An 18,592-nucleotide genomic window follows, 5' to 3' on the forward strand; every position below is an offset into this window, starting at 1 on the left:
GAGCTGTGAGCACGTGGAGCTCTCAGGTCTAAGACTCACCCAGTCAGGGGCGCCCTGTCTCCCTCTGGGGAGGAGCGTGCGGGGCGGTGGGACGGGCTCAGGGAGCGGACAGCTGCCGGGCAGCCACGCGAGCCGAGGCCACGCTCGTCCAGGAAGCCCCAGCCAGTCACCGAGCAGGGCAGGGTACTCAGGCCTGGCTACTCCTGCCCACCGTAGGGCTGCCTTGAAGGGCAGCTGGCTCTGGAGCTTCCCCTTGGATTGATAGAGTGTCCCGTATGTGTCACCACCTGCGGTCACCCTATCCAGACTACTGTCTCCCCTTTATCTTCCCCACACGTTACTCCCACCACGAGCCTTCCACTCTCTTTACCCCATCTCGCTGTGTACTTCCTGGAGAACTGACACAGTGAGGACAAGTCCCCCATACACACCACGCTCAAATACAAGTTCACACAGTGATGGCGCCTGGTACACCTGGAAGGGAATAAAGATGGTAGGATTGGATCGGATTAATAGTTGACCCATGAACAACACAGGTCTGAACTGCAAGGAACCACTCACATGCAGATTTCCTTCCACCTCTGCCACCGCTGAGACAGCAAGATTCACCTTCCTCTTCTTCCTCCTCAGCCTGCTCAGTGTGAAGCCATGAGGATGCAGACCTTAGGATGATCCACTCCCACTGAATGAATACTAAACATATTTTCCCCTCCTTATGATTTTATTAATAACATTTTCTTTTCTCTAGCTTACTTAATTGTAAGAATACAGTATATAATACATATAACATGCAAAATAGTTAATCACCTATGTTATCAGTAAGGCTTCTAGTTAAGAGTAGGCTATCAGTTGTTTTGGGGGCATCAAAAGTTACACATGAATTTCTGACTGTGTGTGGGGAGTGCTGGTGCCCCTACCCCTAGCATTGTTCAAGGGTCAACTGTACTGTTAACAAGCAAAGACCTATATGTATGTGGGGGGAGAGAGAGAGAGAGAGAGAGGGAAGGAGACAGAGAGAAAGAGAGAGAGAGACCCGAGAAGGAAGCAATGTGGAGAAAAGGAGGTACCCCTGCTCCAGAATTCACCCCTTGAGCTCCTTACTGAAGAGCTCAGAGTCTCAGCCGAAGCAGTAGAACTTCACCTGTTGACTGTATCCCATGCCCGGCTAGAACTCTAAAACTGTGTTGAGCTGAACTCCTGATCCCATACCTTAGCCAGCCCTGGGCCTCTGAATTCCCAGTATCTGGCGGGTTTTCAGAAGTCTGGTAACCATAGCAACTATTAGCATGAGAGATTTTCTTATCTAGAACTCCTGCCTGGTTCCTTACTTTGTCTTATTCTCACAGTTGTCCTTTAAGGAAGGATTGTTTTTTTTCATTGAGGAAACTATAGCCTAGAGGAGTTGAGTAACCTGTCCTAGTTCTACCGCAATTATGTAGCAGAGCCATGAGTTTGAGATTTTTCTGTCTGACCTCTGACCACTCTTACACTGTGTCCCTTTAGGGAGACTGTACTAGCAAAGGTATTTAGACCCGAACTAAATCTCTGATGCACAAAAGAGCAGGAACAAGGTTTATCCTTTACAGTTAAACCCAAACCAGTCTGAAAGTGAGCAATTTCAATGCAAAACTGTTTTATAGTTTCAATCTTGTTGACAAAGTCACAGGCTGTAGGTGGCCTATCATTCGGTGACTCTGCACCTGCTCCCCCCTTTGTCAGCTCTGCCCATCGTCAGCTGCGTCCTGCATGCCCCGTCTATGGATCACACGGGCAGAGAGTCTTCTGCTCTTGTAAACTTTTGGAGCCACAGATCTCCCAGCTCCCACATCCCTCTCGAAAGTATCTGCAGATGCAAGTCCAGCCAGAATCATCTCATGATTAACAGGCCAGTGGAGACTGTCTTTGTGTTGCTCATGTAGCCTGTTCAGCAGATTGTGCTAAAGGGTCACGACCCACCTCCTGTGAGCTGCCCACTCTGCTGCCAGCCCCCAACCGTCACAAAATATTCTGCTTCTTACGGTCCATTTCTCCACGACCACAGGAAGCTCGAACTGAGCTGTGCCGCAGTTGCATAATTAGTTCAGCTCTTGGAAAACTGTGCTTCCTGAATGTTTTGCCAGCTCTATATGGAACTGAAACTGTGTTTTATTCTCAGCACAACCACAGCCTAATAGGTTACAAACCTTTAGGGACTGCAAATGTATGGGAGGGATTGCTCCCTCCGTCCCAGTAACTGCATTCTCCCCTGCTCAGGGCCTCTGTGAAGCAGGGTCCAGTGAAAGCTTAGCCTCGTGAGATGGAGCCTGACAAAATCCACCTGCCTAAAGTTCATCCTGTCTATCCAGAAACTAGCCTTGACTTCAATTTTCTTATACTACTGGAAATAAGGAAATGGGGTCTGATAAAATGTCCTATGTTTGTCAATTGTTTGTACAATATGATTGACACTTACCAGGGATAGACAGGCCATGGGGGACCTTGGTCCTGTGAGCCCTGGGGGCATTGGAGATGGGGAGGAGGGCTGGCAAGAGTTGCTTGTGACAAAGTCACTTCATGGAACATGGAAAGGAAGTCATTTCTCCTCCAGGGATCCTGGCAAAATGTGGAGTGAAGAGGAGAGGCCAGAAAGCTGTGTAAAGGTCTTCCAGGAACAACCTCCAAGACCCAAGTGCAGATGCTGGAGCCTCCCCTTGGCCTGATGGTGTCTCCCGTGGCCACGGCCCACCTGCACTAGTGCTCAGCGGGGTCCGGCTGTCTAGGGCCTCACCAACCCTGACTCTTCCCGGCTCCCCAAGACCTTGCACCAGACTTCAAGCCCAGGACATAGCCTTTTTGCTATAAAAGAAGGATCTTAATTTCCAAAGAAAGCACTTGAGGAACAGAAGAGCAGGTTTCTCCCCTATATAAGCAGAATAACTTTAAAACGGCACAAAAAGGAAGAATTTGAGAGAAATCATGGCAGACAGTCAGCAGGTTTTGCCTCTGGAATAAATACAAATGCCCTCATCTGTTTACCCGAGTACCTGGGACCCGCCGGTGGTGGGTGGGGCTGACTGGCTGGCTACATCCTTCCGGAGGGTCTTCCCATACAGGAGAGTCTGGAAGACTAAAAACTGCATTGCCTGGAGTCCCCTGCAGCCAGCACTCTCTAAGTTCCTGGGATTTTAGAGGCAGTCGAAGCAGAAGCAGCTTTAAGACTGTGTGTTCCAGTGTTAATTCTCCCACTTTGAGAGGTTGAGAGGCAGTTTGGGAGGTGGCAGGAAACTCCTGATTTGGGGATTAAAGTTCTGGCTCCAATGGCTGCCTAAGAATGAGTCCATTCTGTGAAGTGCTGAGAGTCATTCCTGAAACCCTGGGCTGACACTCACCCCTCCAAACCTCCTAACGACTGTGTGAGCGTGTAATTCCCTGTATTCAATCCCTTTCCGAGTAACAGACATAAAGGTGGCTTCTGTTCCCTACTGATACAAATCCTTAGTCAGAGACCCATCTGGTCCAAGCTTCATCTTTCCTTACTTATTCTATTCTTACTTCTCAAATTGTTTTTGAGGTTCTCTTCTTATCCAGCTTCACATTTTATTTACCCCTGGAAAAAGCATACATTTGAGAGTTCAGTAGATCTTGTTTTAGAATCTCACTCTCCCACTGATAATCCGCGTCACCGTGGGTAAAGTTTTTAGTCTCCAGCCTCTGTTTTCTGGTCTCTAAAACATGCCCAGGGGCACCTTTCCTGTCAGTTGGGGTGCAGCTCAGGAGAGAAGTCCTGGAGGCCCCTAGCAGGACAGAGGGTAGCACTAAACCGGTCCTTCCCACAGTGAGCTCCACGGTCATCAGTTATCATTTCCAGTGTTGGAGACGGTCACTCCCCCACCAGGGATACACAGCCCAAGCCCCTCTTCAGTAGTTGGGGTGAAAGAGAAGCTCGGTGTAGGGTCTTTCCTGTCCCCGTGTGCATGGGCTGGATGGCACACATCTCAGCACCCGCGTGATGTCCCCAGAGCTTCATGGTGACACAGCCTCTGCTCAGTGCCCTGCAAAGATGTGGACTCCTCACCCCTGGGGATCTGCTCTCTCAGGCCTTGTCTGAGTCTTGCTGGAGTCCACGTGTACGTTGTCCAGTTCGTTTCTTTTTCTTTTTCTCTCCTTATATGTCTCTCTCTCCTTCGCTCCCTCTTTCTCCATTTCTGCGTTTTCCCACTCCCCGCGTCTGCTCATCGTTCTCTTTCTCCTACGGGGTGTCCGGCCCCTGCTCTGTTGCAGTGTCTGTCCCACTTCCTGTCATTCCTTCTTCCCAAGTTTGAATTGTCCGCTAACTCCGTGTGTTTCTGCCTCTCTTCCCTGTCTCTGTCCGCCTGCGCTTTCCCTGTCCCGGTCCCTCTTCCCCTGCTCTGCCGTCCCCTGAACTCGGCCTCCCTCAGCCTGCTGAGCTCCTTGCCTGCTCTGGGTCCCCCTCTGCTCCTGTCACTCCTTAACCCCCGCTCTCAGTCTGCAGCATCTCCCCGTGCGGACGACTTCTGCTTCTGGCGGCCGCACCCTCCCCGTCCCCGCCCTTCCTCTCTGCTCAGCTCCCTCTTCTCCCTTTGCTTTTCTCCTGCTTCTGGCACCGGGTCTGTCCTTCACTCCATTGTTTCTCCAAGTGCACAGGCTCTGTCCCCTGCTGTGTGTCGCTTTCTTCTCCCTCACAGGCGTTCTAGTTATCCCTCCCTTACTCTCTGCTTCTGTCCCCCACCCAGCCCAGCGCACATTCACGGGTGCGGATAAAAAAGATATTCGTTGCCTGGAAGAGCAGCTCAAGCACGCAAACACGCCACAGCGAGCACAGCCGGTGGGATGTGATTTGTGCAGAAGAAACACAGAGGGTCGCCAGACAGGCGCAGGTCACTTCCGCCAGCACGAGAGCCGAGGCCTGCCGCGGTGGCGAGTGCCCTGGGGACAGCCAGGGGGCGCAGGGTTGGCCCGAGGGGTCACAGGAGGGGGAAGCGGAGAGAGGGGTGGGGTCTGCAGAATTCCAGGGTCAGGGAGGAGCCACACACAACACTTGGACCCACCGACCTACCCACATGGTTGTGTGGGGTGAGGGGGAGGAAGGGCGTCACCGAAGGGCGTTAAGCAGGAAAGTGACAGCACAGTGGGTGTCTACCTGGACCTACTGCAGACAAGCAGGGGTGGGGCGTCGGGGGTGGCCGTGACTCATCTCAGAATGATTTTAACCCGGGATAAACGTGGATCTTAAGCAGAGCAAACAGGACTCAGAAAAACCCCACGTGACACCAGGGCTGAAGGGGTTTTAACACACGGGGCGGCTGCTGACTCCTGGTTGTGACTGACCGGGGTCCTGGGTGACCCGGAGATCACACAGCTGACGGCTCAGCTCCGCCCTTGCTCTGCCGGGTGCCTGCCGCTCACCTCAGCCATGAACCTCTCCAGAGCAGGGGCGATAGGAAATCTGCAATCTTTGTCCCCAAGCTTCCCGGGGTATCTGGAATATAGTAAGGCCGCAACATGAAATAAAGCCATCTCCCCCAGCTCCTTTCCCTGTGGACAGACAGCCACTCGGAGCTTGTGGCCCCTGGGGACTCCGAGCCACACGCGCCTACAGGCTCACCGCTCCCTCTGCGTCTTGTCTCCAGGACTGTGGCCCGACAGGGCTTTTCCACATGCAGCTTCTCCATGTCCGGATCCTGCCCCGCAACAGCCCCGGCTTCTCCTCTCCACACCGTCGTCAGCGGGCGCTTTGAAGCAAAAATCGCTTGAAATCATCAACTGACTTCCATCTTAGGAAATAACCAAAAATGTGGACAGAAATGACTACAGAACAGTGTTAGATCCAATATTCAATGTCAAAGTTTGTGCTTTATGGTTCTGAGATATAAACCCCCAGCTCGAGAAAATTTCTAGTACCTAGCTAACTTGTGTGAATATTGCTGGACGTAGGGACAGAGAAGGAAAGACTACCTAAGAGTTAACATGCTTTGGCAGCAAGTAACAGAAAGATTGTCTCAAAAGGGCTTAAGCGATAAAGGACTTTGTTGGCTCACGGAAGTGGAGATGCAGAAGTTTGGGCTTTGCGATTCTCGCACTCTGTCCTCCTCCTTTGGAGACCTTTATTCTTACAGATGCAGGGAGCTGCCAACTGAGACAATAGTCACGACAAGTGGGAGAGAAAGTCTCTTATCTAACTGTGAAATTAAACTCCCCTCTTCATTCTGATTGGAATCATTTAGTATATGCACTTGTCCCTGAACTAGGAACTGTCACCAGGGAAATGTCACACACTGATTGGCTTAAACCTGGGTTCCTAAAATAATTCCTAGCAGAAGAATGGAATTATCCAACTGGCTTAGGCTGGATCTGGAGTCAATTCCCAAAACCACATTGTTCCTGCTCTAAAGAGCAATGAGGAGACAGATGTTCACACACAAAGAGAACTGCGGAGACGCGTCTAGTCCCTCACTTGGATCAAAGTAGTGTGAAAGATTAAAAAATATTCACAAGACAAAAAGTTGAAACTGACATTTCAGTAGAAGTGAGAAGTCCAAGCCAGAAATCCTGAGGAGGTCCCTGAACTTCCCATAGGATGTAGGAAGAGAAGTTTGGAGTTGGTTTTATCAAAGTCACAAAGAGCAGGACAGAACGACCCAGCTTTATCTGGGTAACACACATAGAATAAGTAACAATGCCTAACAATAAGTAGGCGAGGGGGGGGACAGTGAGGAGGAGGTATAATTGCACAAAAGCAAATGCTGGGGTGAAAATGCTGAAATATAATAGTCTCTGCCATTGGATAAGGGAACTGTGATTATTTTTCTCCTTTCTAGTTTTCCCAATATTCTTCTAATGAGAATATATTAATTTTACGATTAGAAAGTATAAAAATAAATGGTTGTTAATGGTGGTTTCCAGAGGTAACTTACTCTGAGACGTGCCATTCCCATGACCCATTCTTTACTCGCCATACACAAAAGCCAAATGCACAGTAATAAATTTTCTGATACTTGTTATGCACTGAATTGTTAAGCTCTTGGGAGGCCTGGCAAGATAAAAGTCCCTAGTCAACAAGTACTCAAGGGCTGACACATCACGTGTTGAAACTGTGGTATATTTGTGGTTGAAGGCTATGCTTATGTTAAAAAGTTAATTGTTACTGAGTCAATAAGAGATAACTCTGGCTCCAGCAGAGAAACTGATTAAACTGGGAAGCCTCGGCAGAGCTCCCGCTGCAAGGAGAAGCACATTCTTGTCTCTAGGTGACTTTCCAGGAGCAGCAGGGTGAGTCCCTGGGAGGCAAGAATTCTGTGCAGTGACCATCACATGCACACACAGCGGCATAATAAAATCTTTTCTTGATACAGATAAAAACCAACAAACTCTCGTGGCACAAACTCACTTTAATCAGCTTCATTATTTTCTCTGTTTTGTACTATTTGATCATCTTCATTTCTCTTCTCTCCTTTCTTTTTTAATTTCTTTTCCACATTAACAGGGTTTGGATTAGCAAGGATTTCACTCACTGAACTGCCCGTGTGTCAGGAAGTGAGAGGTTTTGTATCCTCCTGGAAACCCTTTATTTGCGATGGACTTGGCCTGCCACGCTCTTAGGCACCAGAGCTGCCTCTTCTTTCCTCGTCTCTGCGCGGACGCTGCTGACGGGCCGCTGGCCAGGAGGACATGGGCTCGCCCAGGTCGGGCCTCCAGACTCACGCCCAGCCCAGTGGTCTCAAGACATAACTTTCTTTATTGGAGTTTGGTGAGAACTATGAATTTCTTAACCTCGTATTGAATTTGGTTAAAATAAAAAATCCTAAGCCGGTAAAGGTCAACCAACAGTGAAGAGAATTTTGATTATCTTAAAATTATAGAGAAGAGACAGTAGAGATTTGTTGGTTTCAGCTCCTGGTGAGGATGAAAAAATTCAAAGCCAGAGAAATTAAACTCATCCTCTAAATGTACACAGCGGGTCCTGGCAAAGGCAGGGTGAGGATTCAGGGTTCCTGGGACCCTGGTGATGCCGGGCGGTCCTCTCTGCTCTGTGCCATGCAGCCCCTCCTGGTGACATTGCCAACACACGCTGCCCTAGAGCAACCACCCTTGCTGAAACCCCAGATGTGGGCATATCACAAATTGTATGCAAGAGAAAAGGAAATGTCTCAAAAGTATGGACAGACAGTGCATGTCAGAAGAACAATGGAAGTCAAAATCAGAGAGTGTCTTATGGGATCCTGGGGCACAACTACCCAGGAAAATGCCTTTGGGGAGGGAGAGGGACAGAGTGGGGAATGGAATCACATTCTGGGAACCCATTCTATGCTTTGGGAAGTGGCTCAGAGGAGCTGCGGTTCTGCTGGAACACCGCTACGGAGGGCCACGCTGATAATCGTAATAAATTTAACACAAGGTTTTAAAAATGGCCTCCTGTACCCTGTGCTCTACATTGTTCCCATTGTCCAAATGCAGCCTGAATTCTGTTAATTTTGCTAGAAAAGCGAACAGGTGGAAACAACATAAGTCTGCCATCAAAGGGACATCCAGCCTCTAGCTCAGCCGGCTGCCTCTGTGCATGAGCAGGCTCCATTCCCCTCAGTGTAAGCGCCCTCCCTCCCCAGCGCAGCAAGACCCAGCGGAGAGTCTAGGCAACATCTTGTCTCACCCTGTGCATAGTCAGACACTGGCAAAAATAGTGTAGGTTACTGCCACTACTGTACGTTTTACCACCAGCATCCCTGGCTGCTAAACCGGTTGTGTTCTCCACCTACACAATAGTGTACGTGCTCCACCTCTCTTTACCCAAAATAGACACGAGCAATGGACTGTGTCAGCCCTAACAGCCCCCACCTCCCGGTCTCACATTAATCTAGTCGGCAGGCCCCAAGCAAACCACCTCCCCGTGCTCATGCACCCGTGCAACGCCTTCCCCCACCCGCAAACATTGTCTCTGGGCTTGCTTTGCCCCACGGACATTGCCAAGTGGGATGCAAACAGAGGCTTGGGAAGCCCTCGCACACCGGAGCTGTCTCTCTTGGCACACTCCCCAGTGAGGTCTGGCTAGTCTCCACGCTGCAAGGAAAGTCAGCCTAGACTGCTGAAGATGGGGGTGCACAGGCACGGAGCCCCAGACAGGGAGATCTAAAGATGGAAGCCTACAAAGGGTCCCCCAGAGTCAGACTCCCCGCTGCACATCCCTCAACCACACACGTACACATGGGGCAAAAGAACTGCCTGGCAGAGCCTGGTCTACCCACAGGAGCACAAGAAGGAATAAATAGCTGCTGCTCGAAGCCACTACACGTTGGGGTGGCTTGTTATTCAGAAATAGGCAACTGAACCAGCACTAACCCCCTACTGGGGGTTGTAAGGGGCTCTTCTGTATCCTCTCCGTACAGGAGCAGAAAGGGAGAGGGGAAATTAAGGCTGAAAAAATATCCTCAAGGAGTAATGGTTCTGCCACCTCCTCAGGCAAAGTCCCTTAGCAAATTAGTCTCTTTGTTTCTCTCTCCACTATATAAGGATAATAGCAACCGATCCTATACATGCCCAGCATGTGTCGTGTGGGGTTAGAAGGGATGATGCATTCATTCATTCATTTATATCACAGCTTGGTTGAAAGAAGATTTAGGCAGGTTAGGGCAATAGATGAAATGTTTTTCATGCCCCATAAGCAAAGGTGGTTCATAAATTTCAGATAGTACAGTGTTTACCAAAATATTTTCTCCACCTATCAACTCGCTCTTTTCCCTAGTCTTCTCTACCAACATTTTCATAAGGAACATTTGTATTGTTTTACCTAAATAATTATTAGCCTAATTAATGATTGATCACCTTCAACTTTTTCCACTTTGAAATAGAAACACTTGGCTTTCAGCAGGACCTGATCAGTTTTGGGGGTGAAGGTCAGGCGATTTAGACAAGGGGCAAGGGTAAAGAAAGGGGGGCTGAATCGGAGATTTGGGCCAATTAACCATGTGGCCAGGCCGCAGTGGACTGTCTAACTTTGGGTAGGCACTTGGGCACACGGGCCCCACCATAAAAATTATTCAGGGTTGTCACAAAAGTAAGAACTACTCACATAATGACCCTGCTCTCATTCCCACCCCTTAGACTGAAATAAAGTGACAAAGAAGGTAGGTTTTTTATTTGTTCAAAGTTATGGGGTACATGAGAAATTTTGTGTCATGTACATAACATGTAATAGTCCAGTCAGGGTATTCAGGGTGTGTGTCATCCAAGGACAGTACACTTTTGTTGAGTACAGTCATCCTAATCTGCCATCAAACACTGAATTTATGCCTTCTATCTTACTTTACGTTAGTACCCTTTAACTCACTTCTCTTCATCCTTCCCCATCCCCCTCCAATGCTTGGAGTTTGTTATCTATTTTTCTACTCACTACCTCCAGGTATTCAAAATTTTTATCTCCCGCCTATAAGTGAGAACACATAATATTTGTCTTTTTGTGCCTGGCTTATTTCACTTAACATAATGACTTCCAGTTCCATCCATGTTGCTGCAAATGACATGATTTCCTTCTCTTTATGACTGAGTAGTATTGTGTTGTGTACACACACACCACATTTTCTCCATCCACTCATTCACTGATGGACACTGAGGTTGGTTCCATGTCCTTGCTGCTGTGAACAGCGCTGCAATAAGCGTGCGCGAGCAGGCGTCCCTATGACACATTGATTCCTTTTCCTGTGGGGAGGTACCCAGTAGTGACATTGCTGGATCAAATGATAATTCCATTTTTAGTTTTTTGAGAAATCTCCGTTGTGCTTTCCATAGTGGCTGTACTACTTTACATTCCCTCCACCAGTGTATATGGGTTTCCTTTACAAGGAGGTAAATTGTGTAGGTAAATTAAGCACATTGAAAATCCACTTATCAGTGACTGTGTGTGGGTGTGTCTGGTTTTAGATCATTAATGTGCAATAATAACCCGTGTGCGGGCCTCCTGACTTTGTGCTCTGGCCTGACATTTCATTTCCGAATGACCATTGGGAGCCCAAGAGGATCCAAGAGAGGGAAGCACACAGGAGAGGAGGATCAGAGTGGGAGGAAGAAGTTTGGAGACTCTGGATGACTTTGGGGGGAGGCGGTTCTGTTTGGTTTTTGTTTTTTTTTACCAATAACTTTTGATGAATAAATGAGTCAAGCCAATCTAACTATTGCAGTTGTTATTGCTGTGGTTGATGACATCACAGACATCACAGAGTTCTAAGCTCCTACCGAGCACCTCTCCAGACACATGAGCAGATGCAAAATGGAGCCCTGGACTGGCCAGCCGGGTTTTGTATGGTCTAAGTCCATGACAAATTGGAGAGCAAATGACAGTCAGCCTTTCTGATCTTCATGGTAAGATGTCAGTTTTTCTATTTGCTCCTGAAGCACGTGACTCTTTTCCACCAGCTACATAACAATTTGGTTCTTGTCTTGAAGCACAAACTATTATCCCGCATCTGTCAGAGAGATTGATGCACGTGATATCTCCAAAAGTTTGTGTACTAAGGGATATACTAGAATGTCCAAGTTCTATTTGTGCTTTAAGTTGGGACTATAAGAATACACATCCTCAGGGGAATACTTTTCATAGTGACAACCAGCGTATGCCGAATGGCTATTACACCTCTAGCTAATTGACAGGAAATGATTTTTTAAAAAAAGCCATATGGAAAATGTTTCTCCATCTTGTGCAAAGGCAGGCATTTTTGGTACCCAAATTCAAGGCAAGAAAACAGAATCCCCCTGCAGAGATTCCAGAAAGCAACACAGCACTGCTGACACTTTGATTTTAGTGCAGTGAGACCCATGTCAGATTTCTCATCTCCAGAATATAAACCAATACATCTGCGGCTGGAGTCAGGCTCAGCAGTGGGATGGTGTGACCTCAAGGGCTCCAGGCTGCATGTCCCTTTCATGGGGGACATTCTTGTGCTTTGGACTCTCCAGAACCACAAGGTAAGGGTGTGGCCAGTGGGGGTCTGGGGAGGTGGGTGGTGCAAAGGGACAGTTCTGTGCATCATGTAGAATGTGCCCTAAGCCTGGGGAGTCCCCATGGAAGAGTCCCCAGAATCAGGGAAAGGAGGCGGGGTGAGATGCTGCTCTTGTGAGAAGACAGAGGCTGCAGGGGGAGGGACCAGGGTGAGCTGTGAGCAGAGAGTGGGATCCAGGGGTGACCTAGAGAGACGGGCTGCCATGCTGGGGCCAGGGAAGAGAATCACCTGTTGTTCAGCTCACATTCCCCTTCCTCCTCCTCCTCCCCCCTCCTAGGCCCAAACCCTCCCTGCCCATCCCCCTCTGGCTCCCCCTCCATCTCAGGATGCCACACGGGGGTGCTATGGTCAGAAGGCCCAGGTCCCCCCATTTCTTACGTTGAAATCCTAACCTGCAGTGTCATGGTAATATCAATAGAAGATGGGACCTTTAGGGAATGATTCGTTCCTAAGGGCAGAGCCCTCTTGAATGGGATGAGGGCCCACATAGAAGACCCCAGAGAGCTGCCTTCTAGCACGTGGGGACACAAAGAGAAAGGGCCATGGACGAATCAGGAAAGGGGTCCTCGTCAGACAGCGAGCCTGCTGGTGCCCCTTGGACCTGTCAGCCTCCGACCTGGGAGAGAACGAATTTCATTTGCTCATAAGCCCCCGGTTCATGGGTTTTGTCGCAGCAGCTGGAATAAGCTAGGACGGGGGTGACAGGGACTAGCACAATAGGCTCACGAGCACATTTTAATTTATTTTAAATAACTTTATTTGAGGTCAAAGAAAATATTTTAACATAAAATATTATGCTTTCTCTTTATGATAAATACAGGGTAAAATATGGGAAAGGGTACTGTACAGAAATAAATAGGGAAATTAAAATATTTATTCTGAATATTATCTATGTCAACTGTTATAGTTTTTTTTTTTTTTTCAGGTAGAAATGGTACTTTTTCTGAAACACTTTTAGTTTTTTCATAGTTCCAGCAGTACTTGGTATCTGCAAAAAGAAAAAAAAATCCAGTGAGAGTCTGTGAGGTCCTGCTGGTGGCTGAGTCGGGAGGGGCGGCTGAGGGGGACGGACCCAGGGCCACACTGGGCTCCTGCAGGAGGCTGGGCTGAAGTGGACAGTGACAGCCACAGGGGAGAAGGAAACCTCCCTGAACTTAAGGTCACCCTGAGGGGCAGGATATAGGGACCCTGTCCCTGCCCAACCAGGACCTGGTTCTATCAGCCACTTTCTTCCCTTGTTTGCAGAAAAGTGATGGCTTTTCATGCCTCCTGGTGGGGGACATGCTCAGTGTCACCCACCAGACTCAGAGACAGACACTGCAGGGAGGGGCCCTGGCAGAGTAACAGGCCCTCTTATACCCCCACGCCCCAGACTTTCAGGGAGGGGGGGGCGGCTGTGGGAAGAGCCCGGCTGTGAGAGCCAGCAGGGACCTCGGACTCCTCCACGTCCCGTCCCCCTTGGACTGACGAGGAGAGCGTGGTGCCGAAGGGCTGAGACTCCACTAAAGCCACGTGACCTGTTGCTGACAACCCCGGAACTAGAACCCCGGCCTGAGGCCCTTTCCACACTGTTTGGAAGGAGGAGAGAAAGGGTCCAATGGAGAAATGAACAAGCCACTGCAGGCTGTGGGTCACGCTGGGTGGGACAGGGATCAGGATTTAGAAACAGCAAAAGTATTTTCCTAGAGAGGGTCGGCAAAGAAAGGAAGAAGGAGAGATTCCAAATGGAATTGCACAGAGAGAGCAGGGACGCTTGCCTGGACTTGTGGAGGTAGAAACGGGAAGGAAATGGACAGAGAGCAGATGTCTAAGGACCCTGTGGTCTATGAGGATTGATGTCCCGCCCTGTGCAACTACTTCTGCACTGACGTCACTTTAGGGTCCCTTCAGTGTCCTTCAGCTAATGTCGGCTCAAATGAGTCCACAGTGCCTGGACACTGAGTCCCTGCAAACGCCACCCTCGTCACACAGCCCTGCACCTCTGGGGCTGAACACAAAGCTGACAAGGCCACTGCAGGTCTCCTGCCTGGGACCAGGTTCTAAGTTACTTTTTGCCATGAGCAATAAATGTGCTCACTTTTAACTGTTCTCATTCAGAGGTTGGAGGGAGTCACAGCAGGGGCTGCTCCTAGGGAGCTACAGGTCGCCAAGGATGGAAAAGAAGGAAAACTCTTGAGTCCTGGCAGGCGCATTCCAGGGACCTGGCTGGCCTTGCAAAGTCAATGATCAACTTGACCATCGAGACCAGACGGAGGTTACAGCGGCTGTTGGAGGGAACACATGTGGCAGAGAAAGAGCAGCGGGAGAGGAGCTGTCCGCTTGCACAGAGAGCAGCAGGAGTGTGTGTGTGTGAGACCGCAGGTGGGGTTACCTCTGCACCCGCAGCTGCAGGCCTGGGAAACTGCACGTGACTCTCCACTTGCTGAACAGCAACTTTCTCTCGCTCATCCTCAGTTTCAGGGCACTCGGGCCAGCGAGCAGGGGAGAGACCGTCTGGGCCAGTGCGGGGAGTCTTGGCTGGGCTCCTGGGAATCCACGAACTAGAAGACAGACCAGAGGGAAGGGTAGAGGCTCAGATGATACAAGTTACCAGGACAGGGGTCTGGGATTCGCATCCTGTGAGCACTGGGCACTTCTCAGGAGCCCTCCCCATGGGGCCAGCCTGGGGCTCCTGACCTCTCGTGACTCTTGTCTCATCCTGGGTACCTGGGGCTTGTCACCTCTCAGATGACGGCATGGCCTGACAGAGGAGGCCCAGGCCACAGGCTCCAGGAGGAGATAGAGGGGACAGAGAGCAAGGAGGGGCAGGACAGGATGTGGGGCCTGGGAGGGCTGTGTTAAGACAGTCTGAGCAAAGTGGGTCCTTTTGAGAAGGAAACTGAGGACATGGCCCTGCCATGCCTGCAGGTGATGAACTAGAGGGGCAGTCACAGGGGAGACTGATTTGGACAGTTTCTAAAAAAAGGTTGTGCTTTGCTTCAAAAAGAAGATTAAAGAAACGGAATAAAACCTGGATATGTGAGGAAATTGACCTGTGGGCCCAGGATCAACACTGTTAAAAAAAATCCATGTGAAATCACTATGTAAGTGATAAATCACCGAAAGATATAAGGACTAGACATGACATGGTCACAGCTTTCATTGAACAATTGGGCCCCAAAGTCCTCTCCACCCCTGCATGGTGACAGCAACCCCAACATCAGAGCCTCCTGCTCCCCTGTCCTGCCCACCTGGGAGGAGCAGCCACTGGTGCCCAGAGTCAGCGCTGGCTGCGAGGATCCAGGGGTCGCAGGGGAGGCTCCATGTGGCAAAGCCACAGCCACGACCCCACTGCTGGTCCAGCTGGAGCTGCAGACAGTCAGTCACCAGGGCGCTTGGCTGCAGCTGTGTGTTTGCAGCTTGCACCTGTGACACGCAGGGGCTCAAGTCTCCACTCCAAGGCCCTTGGGGACAGGCCTCCTGTGTGGGAGTTGAAAGGAGAAGAGGCTTCAGTGGGAACAATCCTAGTGCTCTCTCTGCTACGTCCTCCCAGAACACCCATTTCTGATGTCCCTGCGGGTCAGTGAGACCACCCAGTGACTCTGGCAACCCATTGAGTATATGAAGGAGATGTCACCAGTCAGGTGTGAGCCTGGGGAAGCAAAGATCCCAGGTGCCCAGGCTGGTGGAGACACGGCCAGGCACTGGGCAGATGGCAAAGCTCCCAGACCCACCTCCCCTCTGTTCAGAAAACTCTGCCCAAGCACCTGACAGGAACCAACGATGTCTCCAGGGTTGGCCTGCAGGGACATCGCTCAGCCCAGGCAGAGGGCTGAGCAGAGCGAGGCCACCTGGGACGCCAGTGAGACTGACCAGCTTTCTCACGGGAGGACTCACCCGCTCCATCCAGAACAGACTCGGCCTCAGGCTCGGCAGACAGGGAGGTGGCGCTTCTGATCAGCTCTCGGCAGTCAGACAGGTCAGCACCACCAGGAGGGAAACCCTGCTCCGTCAGTGCCTGTGACAGCCCTGTGGTCCCTGCGTCCTCCTGCAGCTCACTGGGCACACTGGGGAGAGGAAGAACCAAAGATGAAGGCAGGAGGGGTGAGACCCCTGAGCACCCCGCAGGGCCTGATGGGAAGCACAAGGGGGGGTTCAATGGCGTGTGGCCTCCCTTCGCAAAGGAGGCAGGACACCCCCTCCTCGGCCTTGGGCACAGCTCGGCTGCCTTGGCCATGGGGGCGAGAAACAGAGACAGAGAGACAGAGAGAAAGAGAGAAAGAGACAGAGACCACAGGGCAGTGCAAAGTGCACTGACAAGATGAGGAGCTAAGGAGGAAGAGACCCCAGATGCCCTGTCAGATGCAGGCAGGACCCACAGCACACAGGGACCCATAACCTTGGGTCAACCCTGGGGACAGATGACGGTGAATTTCACATGCAGCAGTGCAGGGAACATGGGGCCTGAGGCCCTATAGACTCTCTGAGATCTTGTGTGTTCTAGGTCTGCTGTTCCAAACTTGTGCCATGGGGAGACTGTTTGCGAGGACATTCCTGTCAATGACCCAAGGCCACAGTGTGGACAGCAGACAGGCACACCCTGCTGGTCTCAGCCTCACGCAGTAGACCACGTGATCTATCCAAGGGCAAGACACCCTGAGACTGGTCAGTTCCCTTGGTCAGACTCACGCTACTAGGGCCACGAAGGAGACGGACCATGGGGGAGGTGACACCCTTGCTGCAAGGCTCTGCCACCTCCGGGGTAGTGAAGGCATCAGTACAACCAGTGGGCTGGGTTTGCCTCGAGCGTGAAATCTTGGTGACTTTGGCCTCACATTCTGCCCTTAGACACCACCCTGCCCTGGCATGTCGTACTCTTGCTTCTAGCCCCTGATAATTCATTGTCACCTGGAGGCCAGTGATTCTAGATCTTCTTCGTCTTCCTCCTCTTCATAGTTCTCTGCAAACAAATTGAGAAATGTCCAGACATTAAATAGTGCCATTCCCACCGTGACACACGCTGGGCCCATCTGTACCTGGAGACAGATGACCCGTGTGACCTCGGACACCCTTAGAGAGCTGTGCCCATCTCGTCTGCAGACGTTGACGAAGTAGGGAGGGACCACGTATTGATCCATCTTGTAAAATGCCCCCAACATGGCGGATCGTTGTCATGGTGAGCTCTGAACTTACTGGGAAAAGTTATATTTCGGTCTCAAGGTCACAGGACACTTGCACGGGTTTTTTCTGGATTTCTCCAGCTATGTGTCCCGTCTCTCTTGATATCAAGGACAACTCCACATGTGGCCATGACAGGTGTATTTCCTCTGGTATTCCGACACACCCTGGGCAAGGAGCAGTTGAATTAGAGTGGACAGAGAGATTGTGCCTGGAATCCAGGAACTACGGTACCATCTGCACAGACACAGGCAAGACACCAACCTACTGGGACAGTCACTGGTGCTTTTGTAACAATTATCAGACCCTGCAGGACAGGTCCCAAGTCCCAACATGAAAGAACGGGCTCGTGCAGACCCCTGCCGTGCATGGCCATCAGCGGTGGCTGAGAGTCGGTGACAGTTTCTGCAGTCTCCCCACTCTGCCTAGCTCTGTGGTGCCCACTGTGACCTTGTCGTTGTGTCCCCTGGGTAAGTGTTTGGCCTGGGATTTGGGAGTCACCTGGCTGCCTGACACCCCTGACGTCTGTGCCTAACGCTCAGGCGGCCACCCTCATCCACATCAGTGTGTTTCCAGAGTCTGCTGGCATCTCTCTACCTGGTGACAGGTGCGGGGCACAGAGAACGTGGAGGCTCCCTGGGAGGACACTGGGACTCATCTACTTTATACCAGACACACTCACCAGCTGGACCCGGGCAGGCGCAGTCGTCTCCTGCATCGGGCAGCAGGACAGCGGGAAGGGCAGCGGGACTCAGAGAGGTCCTGGCCACTGGAGAGGGTGACACGCTGCTCATGCAGTGAGGTCTGCTGGGTGGGATTCGCCTCCTCCTCCTCCCCGCTGAGCCTGGGGGTACACAGGAGAGTAGGTTAAGCTGAGAGAGATCGGGCACCGCGGCATCCCCGGCTGGTTCTGATCAGGGGACACAGGCAGAGGTCCCAGAGGCAGCGAGGCCACCCCTGAAACAGGAAGACAGCCCTCCTCGGACTGCGGCTCAGGGCGGCTGCCGTGGGGTCTGAGGTAGTGGCAGGCGCTCAGTGCACCGGCCACAGGGCACAGTGATGAGGACAGACACCGCCCTCCCCTGCATGGGGCAATCAGGACACGCAGCGCAGCGACCCGCAGCACATGCCGCAGCTGCTGTGCGTTTGAGTCCCGCTCTCCCTGCCCAGCTGCAGGGAATAGACGCACCTGAGGCAGCGTGGCCTTTAGGAGATCTCGGGCCTTCTAGGCCTTGTTCTCTCAGTACTGTGAAATGACGTGACATTTTTCTTTTTCTTTCTTGTCTCCGTATACTACCTGCTGTGGAATCCCTGCCAACAACCTAAGGCCACCCTTGCAGAGAGAAGCTGCGCCTGTCCTCCCAGTCACCTCCCATGGGAGAGGGAGGTGGTCACCCTGAGTGCAGGGACACCTGAGACTGGTTAGCTCATCTGGGGTCACAGGACTC

This window comes from Lemur catta, unplaced genomic scaffold (genome assembly GCF_020740605.2).
Source record: "Lemur catta isolate mLemCat1 unplaced genomic scaffold, mLemCat1.pri scaffold_53_ctg1, whole genome shotgun sequence".
NCBI lineage: Eukaryota > Metazoa > Chordata > Mammalia > Primates > Lemuridae > Lemur > Lemur catta.